Source organism: Canis lupus, chromosome 1 (genome assembly GCF_048164855.1).
Source record: "Canis lupus baileyi chromosome 1, mCanLup2.hap1, whole genome shotgun sequence".
NCBI classification, from domain to species: Eukaryota; Metazoa; Chordata; class Mammalia; order Carnivora; family Canidae; genus Canis; species Canis lupus.
Genome location: NC_132838.1, coordinates 25348334 through 25375946, shown reverse-complemented (window position 1 = coordinate 25375946; position 27613 = coordinate 25348334). Strand labels below are relative to the sequence as shown.

At 48.6% G+C, this 27613-nt stretch overlaps 1 protein-coding gene across 20 annotated transcripts in view; it reads left to right on the top strand.

Annotated features, from left to right (window-relative positions):
- Positions 1–27613, top strand: part of LDLRAD4 (low density lipoprotein receptor class A domain containing 4) — a 387098-nt gene that overhangs the window by 319876 nt on the left and 39609 nt on the right. The window contains exon 2 of one of the 20 annotated variants that reach the window (XM_072823381.1): positions 19931–19995. The exons of 18 other annotated variants lie outside the window; for them this stretch is intronic. The gene's annotated coding sequence lies outside the window, so the exon portion shown is untranslated. Of the gene's footprint in view, positions 1–19930; positions 19996–27613 lie in introns of those variants that run through there. One more of the 20 variants, XM_072823354.1, reaches the window with a different exon arrangement.

Sequence of the window (27613 nt, the reverse complement as noted above, 5' to 3'; positions counted from 1 at the left end):
AAAAATGGAAAGTCTAAAATATCCAATAAGAATCCTGTAGCTCCTCAGTTTTACTCACCCATCTGACATCAGAGACCTTCTTTCCCTTGGAATCACAGAGTGATTGAGAACTTTGGGGTTAAGTGGGTTCAGGCCTCCAAACTGTGGTTTCATCTCTCTCGCTCTCTTTTCTTTTTAAAGATTTTATTTATTTATTCATGAGAGGTACAGAGAGAGAGGCAGAGACACAGGCAGAGGGAGAAGCAGGCTCCATGCAGGGAGCCCTAAGCGAGGACTATACCAGGACTCTGGGATCATGACCTGAGTCTAAGGCCCATGATCAACCACTGAGCCCCCCCAGGTTTCATCTCTTTTTAAAAGATGTGTCTTTGGGCAAGTTGCTTAATGTCTCTAAGCTTCCATTTCTGCATCTGTAAAAAGGTGATAATCTACCCACTTCGTAGGCGTCAAAAGAGTACATGACAACTAGGCTGTTTTTGGTCCAGGGGCTGTCAAGGTCATCATCATCCTGGACCCCTGAGGCCCAGATGGGCCACCTCGAGTTACAAAGTAACTCTCAGCAAGCTCTGCTGACCTGAACTGTCAAACCTGATCTTGTCCCTTTTCTCCACCCTTTACCTAAGGCCTTTTCTTTTCAAATTTATTTTTAGTGAATTTCAGCTCTAAAAAAAAAAAAAACTTTCAGGAAAGGCTGTTGATAGGACATTGATGAACTTAGAAGACATGCTAGTTGTGGGTTGTCCCCTGCCCTCCTCCCACCCCAGGAATCTCTGTTCTTCCCAGGCTGTGCCCTCATATGTGCTCTGAAGTAGGGAAGTGACATGCTAACTTTTGGAAACATCGAGCTGCCAAGTTTCCTCTGCTGCAGACTTAAAATAGATCAGACCGAGAAGGGAAGGTAAAACTTGAACCAACTGTTACCCTCTATATTGAGACTTTCGCTTGATCTAGTGTAACTAGTACAGTTCTTTGTTAGGAGAGGAAGAGACTTAACCCTCTGTTTCCCCTTTCTGACTACTTGGGGGCAGACCTGGCAGCTTATACTCCGTGAACCCACAGCTTTACCAGGTCTTCTCACTTTATTTATTTTGTTTTAGTAAAAGGACACTTCTATCATTGGGGATGACAGCCATCTTTCAGGGGTTTTTGGAATACCTGATGATGATCTTGGTAACATGAGCACGTTCTCAACACCTAATAAATCTTTAAACCAAAAATCCATAGAGCATTTTTTTAGGTTGGTAGTTAAATCCAGTTTAATTTTGAGCGGGTGGTGGGGCACCCCAGATGAAAACCTGTGTAGCAGCCCCTGCCTGCGGATGCTAGTGGGAAGGGTGGGTAGATTCTGGGTGGTTGGACTATGGGTCAACTTAGTTATTATTGGTTAGTGAGTGTTGAGTGTCCTGACTCTCAAAAATCTGTTCACGCAAGAATGGCTTTCAAGATACATGCTACAAGGAAGGACGTAAAAGAGAGCTAGCTTTCTCATTTAGGGATAGGTAAGTCGATGGAAATGACATTTTCAGTGGCTTTTCCATGTTAGTTTTTTCAGCTGAACTGAAGCGTAGGGTACGGAGCTACCTTATAGAGCCCTTGAGGGCACTGACATCAGCAGGGCAGCAGGGATGGATGCTCATGCCTACTGGGCTGATAAACAGAAGGATCCATGGTTCTCATAATGCCTGGCCCCATGGCCGGTGGCAAAGCCACGAAACAGATCTCTCTTCTCAAGGATCTCTGAGCAGACGGCCTTTCAAGACCCTCAATAAGTGTCTGAGTGTGGCCTAAGTCCTCTTAGCCAGATCATAGCCAGCCCGTTTTCAAGCCACCGGGTCTCTCCCATCCCTATGCTTTCCGTTGGTAGTTAAAGAAATTCGACCCTCTCCCCCCAATAAGCAGTAGCGTTCTGGGTTAGAAAGTGGCTGTTTTTCTAGTATCCTCTTTGGAAGCAAGAGCAAGTTGTCGTGCCTGAAGGTAAATCACACATCTCTGGCAGTTTTCCCTCCTGTCTGTAAACCAAGGCCAGTCGCTGTGCCGCCTGCCTCTGGGTTAGGGTTGCTCCGCTTTCTCTGATAAGACCTGCGGGATCAGTGCTCTGAGATCCTTGTCCTCACCTGCTGTCCTCAGTTTTTGTGTTCCTGAGAATGTAAACAGCTTATTTATATGCTCCCATTTTTTTTTTTTCGAAAACACACACGCACACACAAAAAAACCCAAACCTAAAACCTTCTTGGGAACTAGGTCAGTGTTTACCCGCAGCAAGTAAATGGACCCTGAGGGGCCCCAGCGACCTTTCGCCTGCTCCTGCTATCTCTTCCCTCTCTTCACCGCCTGCCTCCCGTTTCTCCTGATTTGGCAGTTTGCCTGGAAACCATTCCTTCTTTCACTACTGTAGCACCGTCCCATCGTCCAACCTTCCCTCGCTAACTTCCCGGTAGCTTGTGCGGTCAGAGTCCAGGCACGTGTTATTCCTTAGGCTTGGCACAACTTAGGTTTGACTCTCCCGAATTCTCTGAAGAGTCCTTGTTCTCTGTGCCTCTGCCCACACCATCCCCCTACAAAAAAAAAAAAAAAAAAAAAAAGGAAAGAAAGAAAGAAAGAAAGAAAGAAAGAGAAAGAAAGAAAGAAAGAAAGAAAGAAAGAAAGAAAGAAAGAAAGAAAGAAAGAAAGAGAAGAGAGAAGAAAGAAAGAAAGAAAGAAAGAAAGAAAGAAAGAAAGAAAGAAAGAAAGAAGAAAGAAAGAAAGAAAAAGAAGAGAAAAGAAAAAGACGCGTTAGAAGCGAGGCTCAGCCGGTGGGACTTGGTAGTGAAACTTGCTCCATGCACGTCAGCCATGCCTGTATTTCTACTTTGGAACATGGACTGTCTCACCCTTTATGTCTTTGTCTGAAAAGTAAAGGCAATGGAATCTCATGTTATGATTGGAGCTCAAAGTCTTAATGTAAAACAAAGACCTACCACCCAAGAAATAGGCTTTCTGTGACCATAATTCCCCGTAAAATATATCCCAGAGGGCTTTGTACGTCTCTGAGGGCTTCTGTAATGCAGGGTCCTTCAGGTCTCCCAGTTGCCTACTAATAAAGGGGAAGGCCAGGGGCACCCAGGCCCGGGCCGCAGAGGAGCACCGAGCTCTCTGTGCACTGGGCTGCAGTCAGGGCCGCAGCAGCCCCGTGAGGACAGGGCGCAGCCCCCCCAGGAGCCACACAGGAGGGACCACTGTCCTGGCGCCTGGTCTGGGGCCTGCGGCCCAGCTGCACTGAGACTCTCCTCCTTGCTCCCCCGTACTCCCTCGTCAACAGGCACAGGAACAAAAGGGATGACACTGCGGGGTGGGTCGTGCAGTGAGCGGAACCCTTCTCGGCTGGAGGCAAGAGACGGTTACACTCCCCGAAGCGCAATTCTATACCCAGCCGTAGTTTTGTGTGAAGAGAGGAAACGTGGTCCTTTCCATTCTCACAGCTCCTCAGACGGAGCTCCTCTGCACTTGTCAGGTCATGCAGTTTGCCTGGAGCCCAAAGGGTTTGTGTCTGTCCGAAGGGAAGAGTTCCATCAGTGTTGGTCAGAAGAGACTTGGGTGCCATCATATACAGCATCAAGAAAAAAAAGCTTTGGGTGCTGCACTCCGACCTGTCGATCATTTCATTCATTTGGCAAACCTGTGTTTGGATTTTCTCCACCACACGCTCTGCTCAATGGGGCTACAGACACAGCTCCACGGTCCTGCCCCAGCAGCACGGCACCTGGGAGGGAGGGACAGGTGTCTTAGGCCGGGGCTCTAGTAGGCATACCCACTTGGCGGCTAAGACTAAGGGGCCTCAGGACGGGAGCTCTAGTCAGTGTAGAAGCAATAGGGTAGGCCCTTGAACAAGGTGGGGTGCAGCTACTTGCTTCCCTGTCTCTGAAAAGCCAGGACAGTACTAGAGTGGAGGCCAACATTTGTCTTCGGCTTGGTGTGATGGGCTTGCATTTCCTTGTGTTCTCAATACAACAGTCGTTCCTGGCGTGCTTCTTAGGTATTGAATGATGACGGTGTGTCTTGGTCCCATGACAGTAACCACGGTGGTACTCTGGTCTTACATAGACTGTCCTTGACATGTGAGTCTCCTTCACCAAAAGAAAAAAAAAAAAAAAAGGAAGATTTTTAAAAATGTGTTTTATTTTGCTTTTTTATTTATAAGCATCTGCCCCAAAGGATATGCAAGTGTCACGGAAAGGGAGGAGTACTTAGATTTACTGAACGTTTGCTGTGTGCTAGGTACGTGCTGCAGATTTGGTTAGTTCGGCATCCCTCTGAAGAGTGTTGCTGGACCCACGGAACTGCAGACGACACTCAAGCCCAGAGTCACGCGGCTGATGAGGAGGAGCTAGGCAGAAACCAAGCCCACGCCTGGTCCGTATTCCGCAAGGGAAGGAACGCTGCTAACACTTCTCAGAGTTTTTCCTGTTTGGGGTTCACTGACCTTTTTACTCATCTCAGGTCGTTAGTTTGGTTTGTCTGGGTCAGGATTAACCATTCCCCGCATCATGGAGCCTCACTGTGTTAGCAATGATGTTCCCTCCTGCGGGTACTGTCGGCCCTTAAGAATGCAGCTAAGATGAGAACCCTAAAGGAAGAAAAGTATGTACCCCATAGAGTCCTACTTCGGAGGTATCTGAATTGCTTGGAATTCCTGGGGTAAATGGGTTGAAAACGGACATGAGGCCTTTTTACCTATTCGGGCTTAGTGGCTTAGAAGCTCTTATAGCTAATTTTGCTCAGGTTCATGTTTATCCAGAAGTGGAACTGCACACTTGGCCGTCCCCGGAGGGCCTGCTCACAGAAACGTGGTCTTCCTCTGGCATTGCAGGAGCCCTGAGGAATTTATGCTTTTGCAGGAGACCCAACTACCTACATAAGAATAAAAACTCTCAAACTCTATACAGCTTTTAGAAGCCTTTTTTCTCAGCATTGAAATTTTCTGAAGATTTGAGACTATTAACCACCAAACCAAGAATTTTCTCCGGGCTCATTTTTCTCTTTCTCCTGAACGCAAATGAATTTCCTCTGCTGGTTTCTAATTCATCTTACTGATCATAGTTGTTATGTCGGTAGAGAAAGTTCTCCCTTTAAAATAGAACTATGAGACCTTTTTTTTTTTTTTTTTTGGCCAAGATATTAGAATATTTGCTTATTTTCAAATTAGATTAACAAAATGATAACTGCTGCTTTGGAACTCCATCTTGAAAATGTCTTGGTTTCTTGGAGATACGTAGTTGTTTACTGCAATTAGAATGCTATGAATTTGCTATTATATTGGGTATAATTCCTACTAGGAATTGTGAGCAACAGACATCTGACAATAGAGCTTTAAAACCACAAGCATTTTTTCCTTCACATTAAAAACAGTTCTGGGTGAGTCTCTCATGTTCGGTCTCCATTTCTGCTATTTCCAACTCATTTTCTCTCCTTTCCCCTTTATTCCCTTTCACTATTTTTTATATTCCCCAAACGAATGAGACCATATAATGTTTGTCCTTCTCCAATTAACTTATTTCACTCAGCATCATACCCTCCAGTTCCATCCACGTCGAAGCAAATGGTGGGTATTTGTCGTTTCTGATGGCTGAGGAATATTCCACTGTATACATAGACCATGAACTAGGGGTGGTGAAAGGGGAGGAGGGCAGGGGGTGGGGGTGACTGGGTGACAGGCACTGAGGGGGGCACTTGATGGGATGAGCACTGGATGTTATTCTATATGTTGGCAAATTGAACACCAATAAAACTAAATTTATATTAAAAAATAATAAAAAATAAAAAATAAAAATAAAAGAAGCAAATAAAAAAAAAAACAGTTCTGGATCAAGGTAGCATGGGGCTGGTAGCGTGGTGGAGTGACTCCACCAAGTCCTTTGGGACCCAGGGTCTATTCTCTCTTCCAGCTCCACCCCCCACCCCCCAGCACTTAGCTTCCAACTTCGAGGTTGCTTCATGGTCTAGGATTGCTGCTGGAACACCACCCACGATACCCATATTGTAGGCTGCACCATGGAGGAAGAACAGAGCCTACGGTGACGCTCACTTCTTTCCTTTAAAGATCCTTCCTTAAAGTCCTACAAAACGCATCTGTGAAGATCTCATGGCCAGGTCATCATACGGCCATACCTGGCTGTCAGGAGAGGCTGGGTATTGCCCCTCTCTTGTTAAAGAAGGAAGGGGAGGGAGGAATTACAGCTGGAGAGGGTCATGCGACATCAGGACACGAGACCTTAATCATGATTCAGGGTTCCCAGGTTGTAGTAGACAGAGCATGGGTTTGGAGCCAGTTATGGCTGATTTTGCAAAAAAAAAATAAAAATAAAAAAATAAAAAGAATTATAGGACGATAAGAGAAGTGATTCAGTATTAGGGCTTTATTGTCTTGAATGCCCATTTTAGGTAATGCCTTTGATTTAGGGAGCCTGGCACGTAGTGGAAGCTCAAGTATCTTCTTCCCTCCTCCCTGCTGGTGGAACCTGCGCCTCCTGTTGCTCCCCCAGAAGCTACTTTCCCACCATTTGCTTCGATGTGGATGGAACTAGAGGGCATGATGCTGAGTGAAATAAGTCAATCGGAGAAGGACAAACATTTTATGGTCTCATTCGTTTGGGGAATATAAAAAATAGTGAAAGGGAATAAAGGGGAAAGGAGAGAAAATGAGTGGGAAATATCAGAAAGGGAGACAGAACATAAAGACTCCTAACTCTGGGAAGCGAACTAGGGGTGGTGGAAGGGGAGGAGGACGGGGGGTGGGGGTGACTGGGTGATGGGCACTGAGGGGGGCACTTGACGGGTTGAGCACTGGGTGTTATTCTGTATGTTGGCAAATTGAACACCAATAAAAAATAAATTTATAAAAATAAAATGAATGAATGAATGAATGAATAATAGATGATAGATAGATAGATAGATAGATAGATAGATAGATAGATAGATAGATAGATAGATGATAGATAGATAAAGAAGCTACTTTCCCGTCCCTCTGTCCTCTCATGGCCACTGCCCCTCCTTCCAGCCCAGGGCCCGGACTCTGGCCTGAAATGCTAGCTCAGTGATAAAGCCGAGCTATCAAAGGAGTAAACCATTGCACTCGTGTTTCCATAGAACAAGTGCTCATCAGTTTCAGGACGAGACAATTGTCATTGAGTTTTGGGAACCAGTCTAATCCGTAAGTGGGACTCCGCTTGTGTTCACCTTATTTTAAAAATCTCTTTGATGTCTTTCAGAGAAGAAATACTTTTTAAGTCTCTTGTGTTGATGATTAGCGTTCCTTAGAGCTAATTTCTCTTTTGATAATAACTGATACTTGTACCAACGATTTGGTTGAATCGTATTGAATTCCCTCCCCCCCCCCAAGAAAAGAGGAGTATTCATTTTTATTTGTTTTCTTTCTTATGCATAAGTGAGGCAAGACAGCTGATCTCCATCCCAGTGAAGCTGCGGGACTGAAGCAGCGTATTTTGGTGGAGGTGAGGGTTGTATTTTATTTTGCAGGTTTTTTTTTTTTTTATTCTTTTGAAAAGATCATTAAGCCCTTGAAGGACAGTCTCAATCTAACTGAAGGAAAAATAAAAGGCTGTGATAGAAGATGACATTTTGGTTTGCTCGGCAAGCTGACCCTCATAATACTTTGTGTCAGAAACAAAGGAATTACAGACATATGACCATTCGGGAGGGTCTGCACAGTAGGAAGCAGAAGTCTGGCTGTGCGCGTGTGCGTGAGCCAGCGTGAGCGACCGTGAGCCCTACCCCGGGTATCGGGTCTTCTCAAAATGCCACTACATGGTCCAGGATGAAGTGACCTTGTCCTGCAGCTTTTTGCTCAGCCTGCTGCCAAACGGGAGCCCAGACATCAGCTATCCTAGAAGCCAGGGAGAAGCAAAGACTCCCATGAGAATGGGAGAGTTCACAGCACCCCCAGGGCTGAGCCAGGCACCTTCCTGCCTACCGGGAGGTAAAGCAAGGCAGGGGTCTGGCAGCAAGGCAGTGGCATGGCCTTGGCCAAGCGACGTCTTAGTTGAGTATTTAACGAGTGGAGAAATGCCACTGACCAGCATAGCTCCGGGTAGATTTAAGGGCATGCTCTTGACTTTGCACTTGGAGAGGTGAACGGGGTCGGGCAGGTCTCCTGCGTCCGCCGGGACTGCTTTGAGGTGAGCAGCACCCTGGAGACCATAAGGTGCGGTCTTGGGCTGCCTTTTGCAAGTGTGGAGTTAGGAAGCGTGTCCTCTCTCTCCTCCAGAGAGCTGTCAAAAGCTGAGAAGCGCCGAATTCATACAGAGCTCCTCCGAGGACCTATCTACATAGAGCACAGAAGCTGAACACGACCCCATAAAGCAAGTGCCATCCCTGCCGCCCGCAGCCCCCCATGCACGGGGCCGCCAAGAAGCCGCACATCCTCCATGCCCGCTCTGCGCCCGCTGCTGTCCCTGGCAGCCAGAGAGATGAGCCCTGAGTTTAATCTTTGTCAGAATCACAGAAAACGTGTTCTTCTAAAATCGTAGGTGATCTTTGTGGGTAGTTTCAGGTTGCCAGATACTGTGCACAAGCCACTGTTGCTCAGAATTCTGAACAAAAATTAGGACGGTTGTTCATAAACTGGAATTAATTCCTTAATCATTGCTAAGATGGATGAAGAAGATACAGGATTCGTTTTTTAGACCTGGTCAGTGTTTTAACTGTTTGGGAGTATAGTGAAAAAGGTTTAGTTATGGTGGTTTTTTTTTTTTTTTTTTTTTTTTTAGAGATATATTTATTTTAGAGACAGAGCACAGGGCACCGTGGGAGAGGGAGAGAGACGCCTAAGCAGACTCCATTCGGAGTGCAGAGCTTGACCCGGGTCGACACTGTAACCCTGAGATTGCAGCCTGGGCCAAAACCGAGTGTTGGACGCTTAACCAACTGTGACACGCAGGCGCCCCCAAAAGTTAGTTTTTTATGATGGATTTCAAGTATCAGAAGAAATGAGCCCCCGTCACATCCTCCCGCTGGCTACCCTCTGAGCCGACTGCCACTCTGTCGTCATAAAGTCCCTCGGCTCCTGTGACCTGATTGAGGATGTGAATGTAGACAACGGTGCTTGCGGGCCTGGGACTGGAAGGGAAGGGGAGTCAGAGAGCCCTTCAGCCTTTTGGCTCATTTTCGCATTTGCCTTAGAGGATCCTGCAGCCCTTGTCAAGAGGCTCTCCTGGTCCCTTGCTGTGCTTCGGTGCATGGAGAGTAAGAGCCCCCAGCAGGAAGGCAGAGAAGGGAACAGTCAGTGGGAGCAAAGTTGACGCGCCCAAGAGTCGTTTCACGATTCCTAAGTCATGCCTCTTGCTACTGTTTCTCAGCGCCCAGAGTTTAGCGTCTTTTCCCGAGGTTAGGGCCGCTAAATCCTCTACCGGCTGGTGGTGTCTTGGAGGTAGCCTGTTTGTTCAGCCAGCAGTGACCATCGTCACACGAGCCCTCGCAATGGGGAATCTTTCACCAATGCTGGAGGTGAGTGTTCTCCTTGAAGGACTTGCATTTCCCCCGTGCTAAAAGTAGGACGGAGGGTACAAAACTGCACAAATCACACTTGCAAGGCCCCGGCGAAGCCCGGGATGCATGTGTGATTGCCCGATGGACGGAGCTGCTCCTTCCTGCACGGGTGCCTAGTACAGGACCCTGGGAAGTACACTGTCCGGTCATGAAGGAATTGCTGCTTTGAAAGTTTTGTTTCACGGCGATTCCCCTATTAAGTTTTCCTCAGATTTTCCATAGAAACCTTGGGCGTACCCTGGGCTAAAGTGAGGTCACAAGGATAGATGTAAGTTGCTTACAATCCGTGTACGTAAAGCAACATAAACATGGGATCGGAACTCATTTTTGATAGGGCAGGAGTGTAATAGTTACTTGGTGGAAGGGGTGTTGTCAGAGGAGCCAACTCGGAGCGAGAGACCGATGACACACATCCAGTGTCCCGTGTTTAGGACTTTCTCAGCTAATGAAGGTGAGACCACAGGTTTAGATCTTCTGCAGGAAAGAGAAGCCAGATACCTTACAGTTGACATGCTCCGTCTCATGTCCTCATGGCAATATCTCCCAGTTAAGAATTTCGTGAAGAAGAAGCCACACCTTCTCCAGACGGACGTCTGTACTCAGTTTGGGGTCCGTGGGTTCCATGCAAAGTCTTGGCTGGAGACCCTTTGGCCTGTTGATGGGAAGACATGGAGGTGAGCTTCAGCTCTGACCACCTAGCGGACATGACCCCCTCCTGTCACCTGTGACGCTCACTTCTCTGCGTTGACGAGTATGAGAGCTGTAAGATGGCCAGATTCGCAACGCTCCATCTGACTACTATCAAATTTAATAACGGCTCTTCTGTCGTCTGCTCTGTCTGCCTGTTACCTGATTACTTTTGTAGTAATTATAAAGTCTCCAAGGACGAAAGCAGAGCGTGGCTGGACTACAGCTCTTGGGTGAAGCCAGCTGTGGCAGCGCGGCTCCGGTGCTGTCCCCGGCCCAGGTCGGGTGGCTGGTGTCTCCACCGTCCACGGGCTGCTGTGGAGCCTTGTAACGTTGTGAGCCACCCGCCTGGGCATCTCCCTCACCGTAGCACCGACTCCTCTGGGACAGGAACTGTGTTGTCTTCGTCTTTGTTCCCCACCCTGCATCTGGTACCGAAGCTCTCTCTGGTAGCCAGAGATGTCTACTGTGCAAGGTGTGCAGAACTGCCAGGTGGTCTGGCTTATCCCTCACACTTTCCCATCTCAGGGCTCATAGTCCTGAGCATCCTGGGCATCAATGCTGATGCATCAGCATCGGACCACATCTTCAGCTCGGCCCTCTGAAATGCCAGAACTCAGAAGAGGGCCCCATTGTGGCAGGTGTTCTCAGACCCTCCTCACAGACGATCATCAAGTCTTAGAAACGAAGACCTCCCTGCTGCTCTTGACGCAGACTCTACTGGGTTCCAAACAGCAGCCAAAAAAGGTTAAGAATCCAGAGCTTGAAGCTTGTGTTTCCAGTGGAGTATTTGCTTTAGAAGCCCTTCCCCTTTTGTTTCTTGCCCCATACAACACCTTCGAGCACAAAGCTTTTTTAGAAGGAAGAGGTATGATGTATCATCCCATCTGTCCCTTCCCCAGCTGAGTCACTGATTATACATTTCAAAAAAGGAAAACTCCCAGAAATACAAAGGAAACATTTAAAGGGAGGTCTTTGGGGAGGATATTTGTCCCCTGCAAGTTGCTGCAGGTGTCAAGACAGTAGATTCCTCATCCCCAAGTCCTTGCCTCGTTGATAGCCCATCATTTTAATGTTCACCAGGTCACATTTTGATATTGTTTGTAAACCTTCCTGATTGGGATTAAGTTATTTTAACTAAGGTTATGAGTTGGATGATCAGTGCTGTCTAGAGTTAGTCAAGACCTCATCCTCTTTTGATTTAACAGACGGGATTTACTCCTCTGTCCATGGCAGGCTCCCAGGTCCTTCTTCCAAGCTTCACGATCTGTTGGGTGAGAAACAGGAGACACCTGATGAGTCCGTCATTATCGAAGGCAGCAGCAAGAGGATATGCAAAGGGACATGCGGTGTCAAGTGAAGGATGCCCGCAACTTGGCATTGGAGTCTCCGGAGGGAGGCCCGCGGGAGGGCCTTGAGCACTGTTAGGTTGCAGCGAGGACCCGGCTTTAAAAGAATTGTCAACCTTAAGCAGAACAATATGTCGTTTTCCGTGGAAAGGAATCCGTAGCATTAATTTTTAAAATACCATTGGATGTCTTGACCTGACATTTAACAAATACGTTCTGTGTCTAATATCCTGGCGGCAGCATTTTTGGTTCACTTTGTGGTTTAGCTTTTTTTCTTAAGTGTCTGAATTTACATGAAACCAGATTCCTATTTCTGCAAGTCTTCAACCTGTGCAATTTGAAGCAGATACGGTAGTAAACACAAACAGGATTCATGGCGGGAAGGTGAAGTCTTGGGCATGCCATTCCCTGCCTACGTCGGCTGGAAGGAAATCCGATTACTTTGGGAAATGAGACTGATATTTCGATGGTTGTGTAATGGACAAAAAAGAAAAAAAAAAAAAAGAAAGACAGAAAGGAAAAGCATGCTCACCAGCCTCTGAGAACTGGGACTTAACTACTCTGCAGTTGTAGTACTGAGTCTCGGAGGGGCTGCAGGGGGACACCTAGCGATGCCAGTGAGAAGCTTTTGCTCAGCCGAGGCCCGTCTTTTTAATGTGGTAAGTTAGAAATAGGACCAGAGTGAGTTAGGACTCTGTGGATTGTCCTTAGGAAAAAAAGCAACTTGAGAGAAAACATAAGAAGTGAAGATCTTCTTATTCTCTAAAATCTAAAATGTGAATTCTTTCAACTTTTGAGAAGAATCCTGAAAGGAAACATAAGAAGTGAAGATCTTCTTATTCTCTAAAATCTAAAATGTTAATTCTTTCAACTTTTTTTAATAATAAATTTATTTTTTATTGGTGTTCAATTTGCCAACATACAGAATAACACCCAGTGCTCATCCCGCCAAGTGCCCCCCTCAGTGCCTGTCACCCAGTCACCCCCACCCCCCGCCCACCTCCCCTTCCACCACCCCTAGTTTGTTTCCCAGAGTTAGGAGACTTCCATGTTCTGTCTCCCTTTCTGATATTTCCCACACATTTCTTCTCCCTTCCCCTCTATTCCCTTTCACTATTATTTATATTCCCCAAATGAATGAGAATTCTTTCAACTTTTGAGAAATATCCTGAAGGAAAACATAAGAAGTGAAGATCTCCTTATTCTCTAAAATCTAAAATGTGAATTCTTTCAACTTTTGAGAAAAATCCTGAAAGAAAACATAAGAAGTGAAGATCTCCTTATTCTCTAAAATCGAAAATGTGAATTCTTTCTTAGTGATAGTGAGGGAAAGAGAGAGCGTGGAAGAAGAAGGGGGCTGTTGTGTGCAGTATCCCTGGGGGTGCGTGAGTCCTCCTCCGTGAATAAGTGGAACCTTAATAAGGAAGACTCCTGGCTGCACATCAGTCGCAAGTTGATTTGCTGTGCGCTAGTTCTAATAGAGCTTGGCTATGTGAGGCGTACTTCTTGAGCCAACAAAATCAGGTTACCTGAAAGTGGATTCCCCTCCTTTCCAGGTGAAAAAGGGAGTAAGGACTTAGCGTAGTTTCACTCTGGAATTTTTACTTGCTCCTGATTCATGGCTGGATGGATGGGCTCTTCCGTTGTGACCCCTAGAGTTGAGCTACAACTTTTATCGATCTACCTTTAAAGATATCAGCTTTTAATTATGGTTAAATTTTTATCTATGTGTTTAAAGGTCAAAATTGCATATCTGCATACCTTCCGCACCCAGATGAGGTTGGGATGAGAATGAGGAGAGGGAGGTCAGGGCTTTTTTGCTCCTTTTTCGGCGGGACAAGAGATCAAGTGGGGGGATCCATCTCTAATGGCCTGTGGTTCTTAGCCTTTGCGAGTGTGATACAGGCCAACCACTCTCACCTCAGGAAAACGCAAATACACCAAGCTTCACTTCACATAGAATGATGGGGTCTGCACACCCCTGAAGTCCATCATGGATTCTCAGTTTAAATCTCCTGCTGTAAACTCAATTAGGTGCTATTTTTTTTTTATTTTATTTATTCATGAGAGGCAGAGACCCAGGCAGAAGGAGAAGCAGGCTCCCTGCAGGGAGCCCGACTCGGGACTCGATCCCAGACCCCAGGATCACGCCCCGAGCTGCAGGCAGACGCCCAACCACTGAGCCACCCCAGGGATCCCCAATTAGGTGCCATTTTTTAAATAAAGCAATTGGCTGCATCACCTTTTTGATGAATGATCACGTTGCTTTTATTTTCTACCTTTAATAGCTGTGTATCCTCCTGTGGAACACCTTGAAAAGCAGATAAACTAGTCTGAGACCCTGCTTGTCCCGGGAGGTGACAATGACTGGCTGGTCTCGCCTTGTGACCTGCCAGACGCGTGCGCGTGTCATCGCCACCACCATCTCCTTCACTGCCCTTCTCCAAATAGGGTTTGCCGTGTGTGATGCCAGAGAATGAGCTGGAGGGGACGTAGAGGAGGGAAGACATGCACATCAGTATTGATCTTCAAAGGAAGAAGGCACCAATCCCCTTGGGAAGTGACAGTGACACACAGTGTTTGCGGACGCGTGTCGCAGATCATGAAAGCAGCTGCTGGCTAATTAACTGACTGCGTTCTTTTTAGCTTTGGAGCCACTTTTGGGTTTTGGTGGGATGAACCAAGCGGAAATTCGGTGAGGATATGTACCAGAGATCAAAATAGAACCGGTGAAAACACAGTGGCCGGTTTAGACGTCGCCTGGCTCTTTCGAGTTGAGGATCACAGTGGACCCCAAGTCGCTACGAATTAGTGATACAATGGTGTGTGTTTAAAATGATGACGGTGATTTATGAATTGAGAGATATCCAGAAAAAATACTAAAAAAAAAATAAGTCATTATTGAGTCATAGTCATTTGATTTTTTTTTTTTTTTAATGTGTAGTCGTCTCCTGCCTAGAGCATGTGCTGCAGTTACCTATATTATAAAGACTTTGCAAGGCCTCCTGGGGCACCCGCCCACCATTTGTGATATGGGTTTTTTTTTTTCTATAGAAAAATGGGTGCCCAGTTCCAGATGCTTCCGTGGGCATCTGTAGAAGGCAGTCTGTCTGTACGGCATCGGGGGCCGTACGTACGTGGCCGGAGCCGACTTGCCCGCCGTGCCACAGGCCGTTAGCAGAGCCGGTGCTGGACACCACGGGTGGCGAGGTCGCATCAAGGGTTCCCTTCCTGTCCCCTGGTTCGCCGCGCGTTAGCTGTAAACGAATGTACAGTGTCAATGCTGCGCTTCTCATGCATTCTTGGCTCAGAAAGGTCTCATTTCCCCTGGGCCCTTCCTCGGGGTAACTTTAGGAGTCTCAGCTCCTGGCCGTGAGGTGCTCCTCACCAGACCCCAGGACCCTGAGCGCCCTGACGCCCGTGTGCCCGCACGTCTCTGTGCATCTGTGCCCTGTTCCTTGGCTCAGTCTCCTGCAAGCTTCTCCAGCCTCCCCTGTCGCTGGAGCTCTCCGTGTCTGAGGGTGCAATAGCGTCCCCGCTTGCGGAGTGCTCCGGGGTCCCCCAGATGGCCTAGGAGGGTCCTTGGCAGGGGTCGGCTGCTGCTGGCAAGGATGCTCTCGGTATAAGCTTAGACGACAACAGGAACGGGACTCAGCTGTCGAGAGGACCCTTCAGGAACCTGGGGATGGCCAGCCCTGGGGCAGCTTAACGGGGACACGGGATGACTGTCCCCATCTCTGAACCTCTCCTGGCATCAAGCACCCTTCACCTCCTCTCCTGATTGACTGGATCAGGTCCTGGGGGGGGTGGGGTCTTGTCGGGCTCAGGACCCAGGAACAGTTGTGGAGGCTCTTCTGTTTTCCTGGCTTCTGAAACCCTAAGATGCCCTTCAACGAACCACAGCTCTCCTTCCAAGGGAGCCCTCCGCAGAGGGAGGCAGCCCCCCTTAACCTGTTACAAGCTCGCATTTTATTTTATTTTATTTTATTTTATTTTATTTTATTTTATTTTATTTTATTATTTTTTTCGCCTTTTATGTAACAGCGCCTGGTGTTCCGTTCCGAGACAGGCCAAGCGCAGGGGCGTCGCGGCCGATACCTGGACTGAGCTCCGCACGACGCGCTTCTGCTGAGCCGCCCTCCCTGCAGGGCCGCGTTCCCGGCCTTGGTCTCCCTCGTCTCCCCGGTGATCTGTGGGCCTCGGCCGAGGCCCGCGCCGTCTTCCCGGATGGGCTCGCTGCGGCCCTGGCCCTGGGGCGTGAAGGAGGAGCTCGCGGGCGGTACAAAGAAGCCAGACCTCGTGCAGCTGGGGGATGGCATCTGAGCATTGGCTCTGTGTTGTCTACTGGTCACTCCCTATTCATTCTTTTCTAAAGTTGGTCCAGCAATTTGAACCCGGTAATTTCGGTTCTGTGGGTTCCGTTGGCTCCCAAACAGGTACCCGGTGGTTAAAACCAGACCGTGCAGAGTCGTGGCAGCGGGTGTGGACGGGCCGGGGCCCAGGCCTCCCGGCGGCGCTGGCATCGAGCACCTGGCTCCACGCTCGCCGGGTCCGCTGTGCATCTCGTGTGCATGTACGTGCACGCGTGTGCGTGTGCGTGGCGGGGGATGAGTGGGGGCGGATCACGGCGCCGCCAGTTCAGAGCTTCCTTAAGGACTTACTCCCCCCCCCCGCCACCCCCCGCCGAACGGAGCGTGGCCGTGCTCACTGGCCGCGCATCTCTCGGCCTCACGCCCGCCACCATGTCCGTATCCAGCCTCGATGCACTCCCTGCCCAGGAGCTCGCTTGCTTGCACCGTTCTCTTAGCCTGTCCCCCAGCACAGGGGACAGCGTGCGCCGTGGCTCGTATCCAAGGCTTACGGCTGCCCGAGAGCGGGCCGTCGGCCGCCCACATACGCTGTGGCTACTCGCGGTACCATCACCGAGGCCCAGACACGCACGACCCAAGACCTCAAAGTACCTCCTTTGTATGCTTTCAGCTTTTTCTAAAAATGAAGCGGGCAGAGGCAAGAATGTGGGCCTCCATCTGCTGGTGACGGTCCGGGGTGCAGAGGGGACGGCCCTCAGCGAAGGGTGCGCACAGCCCGGGGCCGGGCCCGCGATGCCCTCCTGACCTCAGGTGCTGGCCTGGCAAGGGCGCGGCTCGGGCGCTGCCTTTCAGATGCTTGGGATGCACTCAGCGGTTCCAGGAAAGTGGCTGGGGAGCCCGAGTAACCCGGGGAAATGGCAAGTTTTGTTAGAGTCCCCAAAACAGTGGTTTGACCCCTGAGCTATTTGGGGAGACATTTTGTTATCAGCAGATTCAACTGAGAAACGAAATTTTAAGAGACATTGTTATTTATCCAAAGATACACAGAGGAAGAAACTAGAGGGCTTGACCACTTTTTTTTTTAAGATTTTATTTATTTATTCATGAGAGACACACAGAGAGGCAGAGACACAGGCAGAGGGAGAAGCAGGCTCCCTGTGGGGACCCAATGCGGGACTCAATCCCGGGACCCCAGGGTCACGGCCTGGGCCGGAGGCGGACACTCCACTGCCGAGCCCCTCGGGGCTTGACCACTATTAGTGAGCAAATGTGGTTTCCGCCCATTTACTGACTTAACAAGTAGTTGCGGGTGCCCAGCGCGTGGAGCACCGCCGAGTCACGCGGGTGCCTCCCCCGAGGAGGGAGCTGCTGCCCCGCGGCCTGGGCGGCGGAGCTCGGTCACCTCTCTCTGGCTCTGCCGGCCGCCTTCTCGGGGCCCCTCCACGCTTCTGCTTAATAAATGTCCCACCGGTGAAGGGAATTGAAGCTGCGATCCCTTTACGTCACCCTCCGGCCACCAGGAGCCCTGGATACGCGCATGCTCCTCGGCCAGCAGCTCCCGCCTTGCACCTGTGTCTGTGTGTGACCTGCCCGCTTCTCCCCGTGCCCCGCTCTTGCGGGCATCCCCTCTTCCCCGGGGGCCTGATGGGCCCGTCCGCCCGCCTCCTGCCCTCCTCCCATCCATTTCCCACAAGGCCCATTTTCCATAAAAACTCAGTTGATCAGAAAGCCCCCCTGGGTCATGTAAGTCCACACTCCTCAGTAGCCCCCCCCCGCCCCCCCCCACACCGGACCCCGAGTCCGCGTCTACCTTGTTTAGCCTCTTGGTCATAATGCCCTGGCCGGGCCACAAGGCTTCCAGCTGCCCCAGATAGACCACGCTCCTTGCCATCTTGAAGCCTTTAAAGTCTCTCTCTTTGGGTGGCGATGGGGAGGGATGGCTGCCGAAGTGACCTCGCCTCCCACCTGGTCCTCATGGCCTCTGGACCGGCGGTTACACAGCGCCACTTCTAGTTCTGTGTGATTTAGGATAAATTTAAGGTAAGAGCATGTAGTGGGGAAGAAAGTGAAGAACATCCCTGAGGGCAATGTTGCAGCAAGCGCCTTCAGATGCGCTCCCTGGTCCACCATGTAACCAAGGGACGGGCCAATTGTAGTGTTTGTCCAAATCCCTTAGAGCTTTCCTTCCAAACGGAGGATCAGCTTCCAGTGTAAAATTCTCTGGTCTGGGCATCAGGCTTCGTGCTGAGCCCGACGGCGCTCAAGCATCCTGCCTACGTGGCCTCTTAGACGGTCCCCGGCCTCTGTTGTGCCGCCTGCTGAGACACCAGGTAACAGGACGGAGCATGTCTCACACACGACTGAGCTGACAAGTAGGGCAGTGAAATAGGTTCAGTGAAAAGGCAAATACAGACAAGGCTCCTTCTCTGGCTGGAATAAGAGCGAGCCTCGTACGTGTCTGGCCTCGGTGCCTGCGGTCAGATGCACTCAACGTGATGCCCGTCACACGTAGACGGCCCGAGTCCCGGATGCCCACCTGTCTCATCAGTCCGTCAGCCTTGCTGCAGAGAGAGCAGGAGTTGCTCGCAGGGTCTCACTCCTCACGCGTCCGCAGCAAACCTGTTACCAGCTCCTCGTGGTGGCTTGAATGCCCCAAGCTGTGCAAATTGGTGGTCTCTGGTGGTAAATGGCAATGCCTTCGGAGCTCTGTTTTTAAAAGGGGGCTTTTAAAATAAATAAATAAATAAAAATAAAAATAAAAATAAAAAAATAAAAGGGGGCTTTTTAAAGCCTCCGATGCTGAGGCGCGGAGAGGGGACAAGGAGTGGGTTGTCCCTGGCCACAGGGACTAGCAGCTCCTTCCAGGTGAAGGGGGTCCGCACGTGCTAATGAGCAAGAAGCTTCATTTCGATGATTAGTAATTTTGGCAACAGAACTTCTGCCCCAGATTGGATTAAGCCTCTGTACAGACTTGCTCTTCCAGGAGATTATCTTTCAAAAGCACATGTGGTCTCCGTCCCCCGTTGGAGCCCATTAGGAAGATTAAAATGTTTAATTTTATTTTTTATTTATTTTTTAAAACGTTTAATTTTAGTGATGAATTTTACCGATGCAGACAACTGCTCGCTCTCCCAGGTTCTCTCCACATGTGAGCACAATCGCTACATCAACTAAAATATCTGTTACTTAACTCAGACTGGTGCTAAATTGTGTGGAGATTGCAGATCCCTGGTAATATATTACAGAATAAGAAGCCCCGTGTTGGAAGACAAATATCTCGACACTGAACCAAGCCAATGGGACGAATCAGCTAGACGAGCTGAAGGTCCGCTTGTACCCGTAAACCTGCTTCCTCCCAAAGGGACTTGCCCTCCAGACCCTCGGATTTCCCCGGCTTCTTCCCTTCGAGAAGCCAACCGAAAATATTTCGTGGTGTACAAGCCAGCTAAAACCCAAATAGGCAATGGATTAAAGTGAATGAAAGCTGAGGGTGTGGCACAATCACTGAGGCTAAAATTGCAGATTCATTTTCATGAATTCAACTCATTTCAGAGTTGAAAAAAAAAGTGCCTAGTGAAGAATAGAAGCCACGAAGGGCTTGAGTCACAGGGTTTTGTCTTCCTCCCAAGCAGCCAAATGGGTCGGACAATGGCAGCAGTCGTCCCATTGAAAGGTACACTAATAAAAAATAAATTTTTAAAAATAAATAAATAAATAAATAAATAAATAAATAAATAAATAAAATTTTCTTACTGAGGACAGCATTCAAGAAATGACACCAAGCAAATTAAAAATACTATGACAAGTTGAGAGAGCTCTCAAAATAAAGTAATTTTAGTACTTTAAAAAAAGAAGAAAAAAAAGAAGAAAAGAAAAAAAAAAAAAAGAAAGGAAAGCCTCAGAGCCCCAGGACACACAGACCAGCTCCCTCCCCTCCCCTCTGTCCTTCTCCTTTCCTCCTTCCCTACCCATATATTAAGCAGTATCTCATTCCTTGAGTTTCCTTGTTTGATTTCTTTTCTTTTCTTTTTTTTCTTTTAAAAGAGGATCACTTGAGCTCAGACAAAGCAGACAATGCAAAGTAACAAGAGAGGAAATAAGAACATCAGGTAAGGAGAATCATTTTCCAAACCTAGAATGTAGAGAAAAATAGTTGTTTCATTTGAATGTTCTAAAACCTAAAGATTTCAAGTAGGAAGTTCACAGAACGGCTTCTGAGAAGAAAAGTTTTAATTTTTCCAGAATGTTCTCCAGTTGCATATTACGTACTCATCTGCATGAAGAAGCCAGGGCAGGAAGCTTGTGGGATTTATCTGCTAGGACTTAATAGATGGATGATCTTATATCCTTCATACATGACAACAAAAAAAACTACGTAACATAGTTCTATGAAAATATCATGAGATGTATTAGAATAATTACTAAAGATGAACCGGCCAGTTGCTTTAACTAAAATGCAAGTACGAGAATTAAAGTAAAAAGCTGCTTCGCCCTCCTTCCGTGCATTATTTATCTTTACCTCCTCCAGCACCTAAATGCCCTCTTGACCTCAGTTTTTCTGTGACATTCATGTGGTTTTTGAAATGATATAAAGAGGAACTTGGCTCTATTCAGCCAGAGAAACATGGTGTGTATGTGTGTATGGGTGTGTGTGCGCGCAGTGTGTTCACAAGTAGAGCTTTCTATTGATCATTAATATCTTTTGACTCAATATTCTCTTTTAAAATTCACCATTAATTAACATGGCTCTAAGTTCTAGGTGCTCCGTTACAGATAAAAGTGAGTGCTGAGTCAAAATGGAAATGGAGGAAACTCAAAATACAGAATGGTCCACATGTTTACCTTTGTCTCTGGGATTCTTGAAGAAATCAGGCCTGCATGTGAAATGAGCAGAAAGGAGAGACGTTAGAGAGAGAAGGAGTCGATTCAGTTACAATATTAACTTGAAATAATGGATTGCTAAAAAATAATAATAATAATAAGTAAAACTATATCAAAAAGAGGCCCTGCACAGGGAAAATAGGGGAAGGCTGGCTTGTGTCGGCAAGGGCTTCCCTGAGGCCCTCTGTTCGCAGATGGCATCGCTTCTCTCTGTGGTCTCGTTGCAAGTCAGACTGTGCGTGCAACGAGATGGTGACTTTACAAGAGTCTCTAAGAAAATTGTTCCCCCCCCCAAAAAAAAAAATAAATTACAATTTAAAAAAAGAAAATTGTTTCCCATCGTACAGTTTTTTCTGAATAGGTCAGTTGGAGATACTGTACGGGCTTCCTGATTCTCTGTTTATTTACAACACACCTACATACTCAACACACATGTGTTCACAAACACTAAAATACTCAGTGCTGCTGTTCAATCTGCACCAGTCTGGGTGCCTAGAAACGTAGGGTGGACCCGCATGTGTAAGTGTCCCTGTAGTGTTATACTTCCCCTAACCAAAAAGACAAAAGCGGTTGCCAGTCCAGTTATGGGAAAGGAAAGACCTGGGGAGATCTGATTGCCTAGGAACCTGGCAATATCAAAACATTTTATGTGTTTTCATTTTCTTCTTGGAGATTTTAATCTTTTTTTAAAGATTTTACTTATTTATTCATAGAGAGAGAGAGGCAGAGACACAGGCAGAGGGAGAAGCAGGCTCCATGCGGGGAGCCCGACGCGGGACTCGATCCTGGGTCTCCAGGATCGTGCCCTGGGCTGCAGGCGATGCTAAACCGCTGAGCCACCCGGGCTGCCCCTTCTTGGATATTTTAGCCTTGAAATGCCACCCCTTCCCTGGGTCAGTAGTTGTCAAACTCTAGTATGCATTACAGTCTCTTGGAGAGCTCCAGAAAACCCAGACTCTTGGCATCACCCCCAGGGATTCTGATCCAGTAGATTTGAGATGGGCCTGAAAATTCGCATTCCTGGGTTCCCAGGGGATGCTCATGCTGATGCTGTTGGTGTGGGAGCCACACTTTCTGAGAACCACTGTCCTGGGCATCACATTCCAGAGTTCCAGAGTTCCAGAGTGTGGTCTCGTGCTTACACATTTTGCATGTATTTAGTAAGTGCTCACCAGGTACCAAGCACTGTGCTAGATGCATGGGATACAAAGATGAGAACACTGGCCTGGCCTTTACTGAGAGCAGACAACTGTTCACCATCCTTTGCGGAAAAACCCACATCCAGTGATCAGTTGAAGACTAGTTGGGGCACCCGGTGGCTCAGTCAGTTAAGAGTTGCCTTCGGCTCAGGTCATGATCTCGGGGTCCTGGGATCGAGCCCTGCTCAGTGGGAAGTCTGCTTCTCCCTCTCCCTCTGCTGCTCCCCCTGCTCGTGTGCGCTCTCTCATCCTCTTCCTTGCTCTCTCTCTCACTCTCTGTCAAATAAATAAAATTTGTTTTTTAAAAGCTGAAGACCGGGACGCCTGAGTGGCTCAGCGGTTGAGCATCTGCCTTCCACTGCGGGTATGACCCGGGATCCAGGATCGAGTCCCACCTCGGGCTCCTTGTGGGGATCCTGCTTCTCCCTCTGCCTGTGTCTCTCCCTCTCTTTCTCTCTCTGTGTCTCTCATGAATAAATAAATAAAATCTTTAAAGAATTAAAAAAAAGCACACCTCATATCTGGAATCCAGAAAGCTTTTCTGCAAGTTGCGCCATCTTCCAGGCTCCTGAGGAAGACACAGTCCAACATCATTCATCATGAAATAATATTTCCACAAGAATTATTCACCTGTCCTCTCATCTAACTAACACATTGAGGAGCTTTATGGAAATACTGGAGAAAACACAGACTCATTCCTGGTTGAGGTTAAGGCCCCCGGTGACATTGACACTATGAGTGGTGTCGCCGTGTTTGGGGATGCACCTGTGCCTTCTCTCTCACCCCTGGCAGATGTTTCCTTTTTTATCCCCCATTTGAATATCATCTTGAATTTCTTTGCTCTAAATGAACTAGCTGGATGTTTTTACATAGGGATTTTATAGATAAAATAATTTTTGAGGCTAGGAAACATCTGTATGTTGATTTCATTCTCTGAAAATTTTTGGATTGTTATCCTTTATTTTTTTTTTAGGAGAATATTAAAAGAAATTCATAGGGACGCGTGGGTGGATCAGCAGTTGAGCATCTGCCTTCGGCCCAGGATGTGATCCTGGGGTCCCAGGATCGAGTCCCACGTCGGGCTCCCTGCGTGGAGCCTGTGTCTCTGCCTCTCTCTGTGTCTCTCATGAATAAATAAATAAAATCTTTTTAAAAAATAAAAGAAATTCACAAATGGGGCTTCATAAGGAATATATTTTCAAATTTATCATCAAAATAATGCATTATTTTACAATGTCAGTTACTCCCCTTGCCTTAGAACTTTTTTTTTTTTTAAAGGCATAATGTATCTGGGTGTTTTAACCTTGCCAGGTAAAGAAACAAAAGGCACATTTTTATCTCCGTGGTTCAGTTTGCAGCAGACTCACCTGGTTTTTTCCTTAAGCAGCTTCAATTTTGGAAGACATCCCTTAGGCCTCCTTCCTCTCTCTTAGGACTGAGTGCTTCTGTGCTCTCAACATGATGTGACAAAGAATAGATGATCAAAAAAAAAAAAAAAGAATAGACGATCACTTCTGGTTCCTTGGAAGTGTCCTGACCCTATTTTAGAGGAAATGCTCTTGTAATCGCAGAGTCCAGCGGCATCGGTTTGATGTCTTGTGGTGCCCTCGTTCGGCTGTGTGTGCCCAGGAAGCTCAGTTAAGTCACCCATCACCCTTTCTTTTTTTTTCTCTCTTCTCTTTTATTGTTCGTACCTTCCTCTGGAATATTTTTATAATCTATGGTAGGAGAAAGACAACAAAATACTGGCTGGAAGCCGCCGCATACCGCCGCCCTCCGCTCGGGTACTGTCGTCAGGTGGTGGCCCATGAGGTCTGGAAAAGGAGCTTGGAAGACTTGAGTCCAGGTGGCGGCACAGGTGGCGGGGCTGCTGGTCGTGGGCTCTATGTAACGGAGGCCGTGGTTCCTGCCCTGTCTCCGCGCCCCTGGCCTAGCTTGTCCCCCGTGGGGTCGTCACGTCAAGGGTTGCCGCGACCCGACGGGCCCGGACAGCTGCTCTGATCAGACCGCACGTGGCGAACCAGAGAGAAGGGAAAAGTCAAAGGGAGGGAAGAGGCTTGGGGAGGGAAGAAGGGGGGTGGAGAAAAGGAAAGGTTCCTTCAGAATCAAGGGTTCTCAGGTGGGCTGAGGGGAAGGGAGTGGAGGGGGAGAGTGGCAGGAGGGCTGGAGGGCAGAGGGCCAAAGCCCTAAGTGCTTGGGGTGCTGGGCCCTCCCTGCAGTGATAAGACACGAAGCAAACCGGGAAGGGCGCCAGGCGTGTGTGCAGAGCGGTCACCCGCGGAGCCACCGCTGCAAGTGGCCCGGAGCCCGAGACGTCCCGAGGCTGGCCGGCCACCTCTGCGCGGTCCCCTTGTCCCGGCCGCAGCAGCCCTGTCCTGAGGGCGCCCTCCGAGCCCCATGAGCTGCAGCGCTCTGCTCCCCACGCCGCGGCCTCGTGGAATCCGCGGGGAAGGCGCCCACCCTTGTCTGTCCGCCGCCCGCAGGGCACTAGAGGGTCAGCGGGTCCCGGCCCGGGCCGCCGGCGGAGCGTCCGCCCCTCACCACGTCGGGGCCTGGGGTCGGGGCTCGGGCACCTGGCTCCCTGCTCGGTGGCAGCTCTGCTCCGCCCTGTCCCCGGGTCCTCCCTCCACGCACACCGGCTCTCGCCCTCTCCAATCACCACTCACTCACTCACTCAACAAAAAATAAATAAAAGTTCAGGAAGTACTTGCCGACAACTTGCACCTGGGATTGAGTCTAACTTTGGGGTTTTAAATGTATAAAGCATCTTCCCTTTAAAGCTAGTTTGAGGGCAGCCCAGGTGGCTCGGTGGCTTAGTGCCACCTCCAGCCGGGGGTGTGACCCCGGGGTCCTGGGATCGAGTCCCGCGTCGGGCTCCCTGCTGCTCCCTCTGCCTGGGTCTCTGCCTCTCTCTCTCTCTATGTGTATCATGAATAAATAAATTAAAAATCTTTAAAAAATAATAATAAAACTTTAAAAAAATAAAGCTAGTTTGAAAGACCAATGTATTATTTTTACTCAAGAGGTCTCATTATGAAATGGAAAAGAATAAACAGCAGAATGAGCTGGTGGCCTTGAGGCCGATGCTTGTCTCCTCCCTGGAATTCTTGGGGCTTTTTGTTTTCACACGTTTTCTTAGGTTTGAATAAAAAGGAGCCCGAAGGCTCCCAACCCAGTAATCACGTGTGAGTTCCAGCACCTTTTTTTTTTAATAATAAATTTATTTTTTATTGGTGTTCAATTTGCCAACATACAGAATGTTCCAGCGCCTGTGTTCCAGTGCCTTTGATTAGGGAGTTTGCGGCTGCCTTATTTATTGTCTTTGAACAATTAAAATATCTGGAAGGAAAAAGACAGAAATCAAAACTTGTCCTCTGTTTACTCTCTAGAATTTCATTTCTTCTCTCTCTTAACAACTTCTTTAAAATAATGCCACATAGAGAGAAACTCTTTGGGGGATTTCCTTGAGAATAGCCAAAGTAATAATTTGCCTAAAGACTTTTATTATATAAGCTGGTCTAGTGTCAAAGATTTTGAGCTTCACCTTTAAGATTACCAGGTAATTAGGACAGAAATTAAGAAGTTTATGTGAATTAGTCTTCGCTTTTTGTCTCTTTCTGAAGTCAGCTGCAATATGAAGGAATATATTCCAAAAGACACGCGGGCACGTGTGTTGGTGCCTGTCCACCTGGCTACAGGGACAGAGGAAGACAGCAGATGGAATTCTTTTATATATATATATAAATTTATTTTTTATTGGTGTTCAATTTGCCCACCCAGTGCTCATCCCGTCAAGTGCCCCTCTCAGTGCCCGTCACCCAGTCACCTCCACCCCCCGCCCTCCTCCCCTTCCACCACCCCCAGTTCGTTTCCCAGAGTTAGGAGTCTCTCATGGTCTGTCTCCCTTTCTGATATTTCCCACTCATTTTCTCTCCTTTCCCCTTTATTCCCTTTCACTATTTTTTATATTCCCCAAATGAATGAGACCATATAATGTGTGTCCTTAAGATGAGGAAGATGCAGCAGTAATCCGTCTGTGACGGTGATTCTTAATCCTGACCGCACACTGAGGCCACCTGGGGAGCTTTAAAAAATTTTAAAAATTACAGGTGCCTGAGCCCACCTCTCAGGCTTTCTTTTTTTTAAGATTTTATTTATTAATCATGAGAGACACAGAGAGATGCAGAGGCCCAGGCAGAGGGAGAAGCAGGCTCCATGCAGGGAGCCCGACACGGGACTCGATCCCAGGACCCTGGGGTCACACCCCGGGCTGGAGGTGGCGCTAAACCGCTGGGCCACCCGGGTGCCCTCCGGCTTCTGAGTGTGTTGAGATGAGGACCAGGTGCGGGCGTCGGCTGAGTGTGCAGCCAGCTGGGGCCCCCGCCCCGAGGAGCCGTGCAGAGCGGCACCGGGACCAAGCAGCCAAGCCCCGGGGAGCCCCGCTGCCCTTGCGAAGGAGGGCACTTGCCCCTTACACGCCTCTTACACGTCCTGTTGGGGTTTCTGTGGCGCCCTTAGGGCATTTAGGGGCGATGATGAATTTTATAGATGAGAAAGCTGAGGCCAAGGAAGCCCACGGGACTACTCCGGGCTCACACCATCTGCGGGCAGCTGTGGGTCTGGCTTAGTCCGAATTACAGTCGCGGCCCCGGAAGGTGCGTCGCTGGCGTCCTGCTAGCACGTTCCCGGGGAAGCGTATGGCATCTTGTGGAAGAGGATTCACCTCATTTAGTTGGGGAGAAATAAAATATTTGAATAGTCAGTCACTTTTTCAACCAGGGCTTTTCAAAGCTGTTGGCCTGTGCTCCGGCGACAAGTGTGTCTTCTATCAACCTGGGGCAAAGGCAGGGCGGCGGTCAGGGCGCAGAGCACCCCGGGTCGCGTGTCCGTGTCCTGGGGGAGCCGGCTTCTGTTGCCCCGCTGGCCCCTGCGGTGTGCACTCTGGTATTTTCCGTCCTATTCTATTGCTTTAAATGCTGGTTGCAGGCGACCCGGACCCGAGGAGCAGCCCAGCCTCCCTTGTCCCCGAAGGCCACAGAAGGGGTGACGTCAGGATTAGAGGAGTGAAGGGCGGCCGCGGGCTCTGTGGAGAGGGCCCGATCTGGGATCCCGGGGGCAGCACCCACAGGACACCCCGCTGCTTGTAGACCTGGTCCCTGTGCTGCGGTTAGCTAGGCTTTAACCGCAGTCGGGAGGCCGTATGCCAGGAAGAGTGCAGGTGTGGCCTTTCCAAGGTGGGACCATGAGCGCTGTGATCCCTTCAGGCTTTTTTTTTCCCCCCTTTTTAGAGAAAGAGACAGAGCGATCGAGCAGGGGAGGGGCAGAAAGAGAGGGAGAGAGAACTCCGAGAAGGTCCCGCCCAGCATGCGGCTCTACTCACGACTTGATCTCACCACCCCGAGATCATAACCGGAGTCGACACCAGGATTTAGATGACTGAGCCACCCCCATGCCCCAGATCCTAGCAATCTCTTAAGGATTTATGATCCGATTCACATTTCTAAACTTGATTGCATTAAAGGAGAGTCTACCTGGAGAAGTATTTTTAAATATGTGAAGTACTATTTACAAAATAACAGTATGCAAATATTTCGAATTGCCCCTGGAGGGGGGCAGTCTTGCATTATGAGCAAGATTGGGAGGTTTC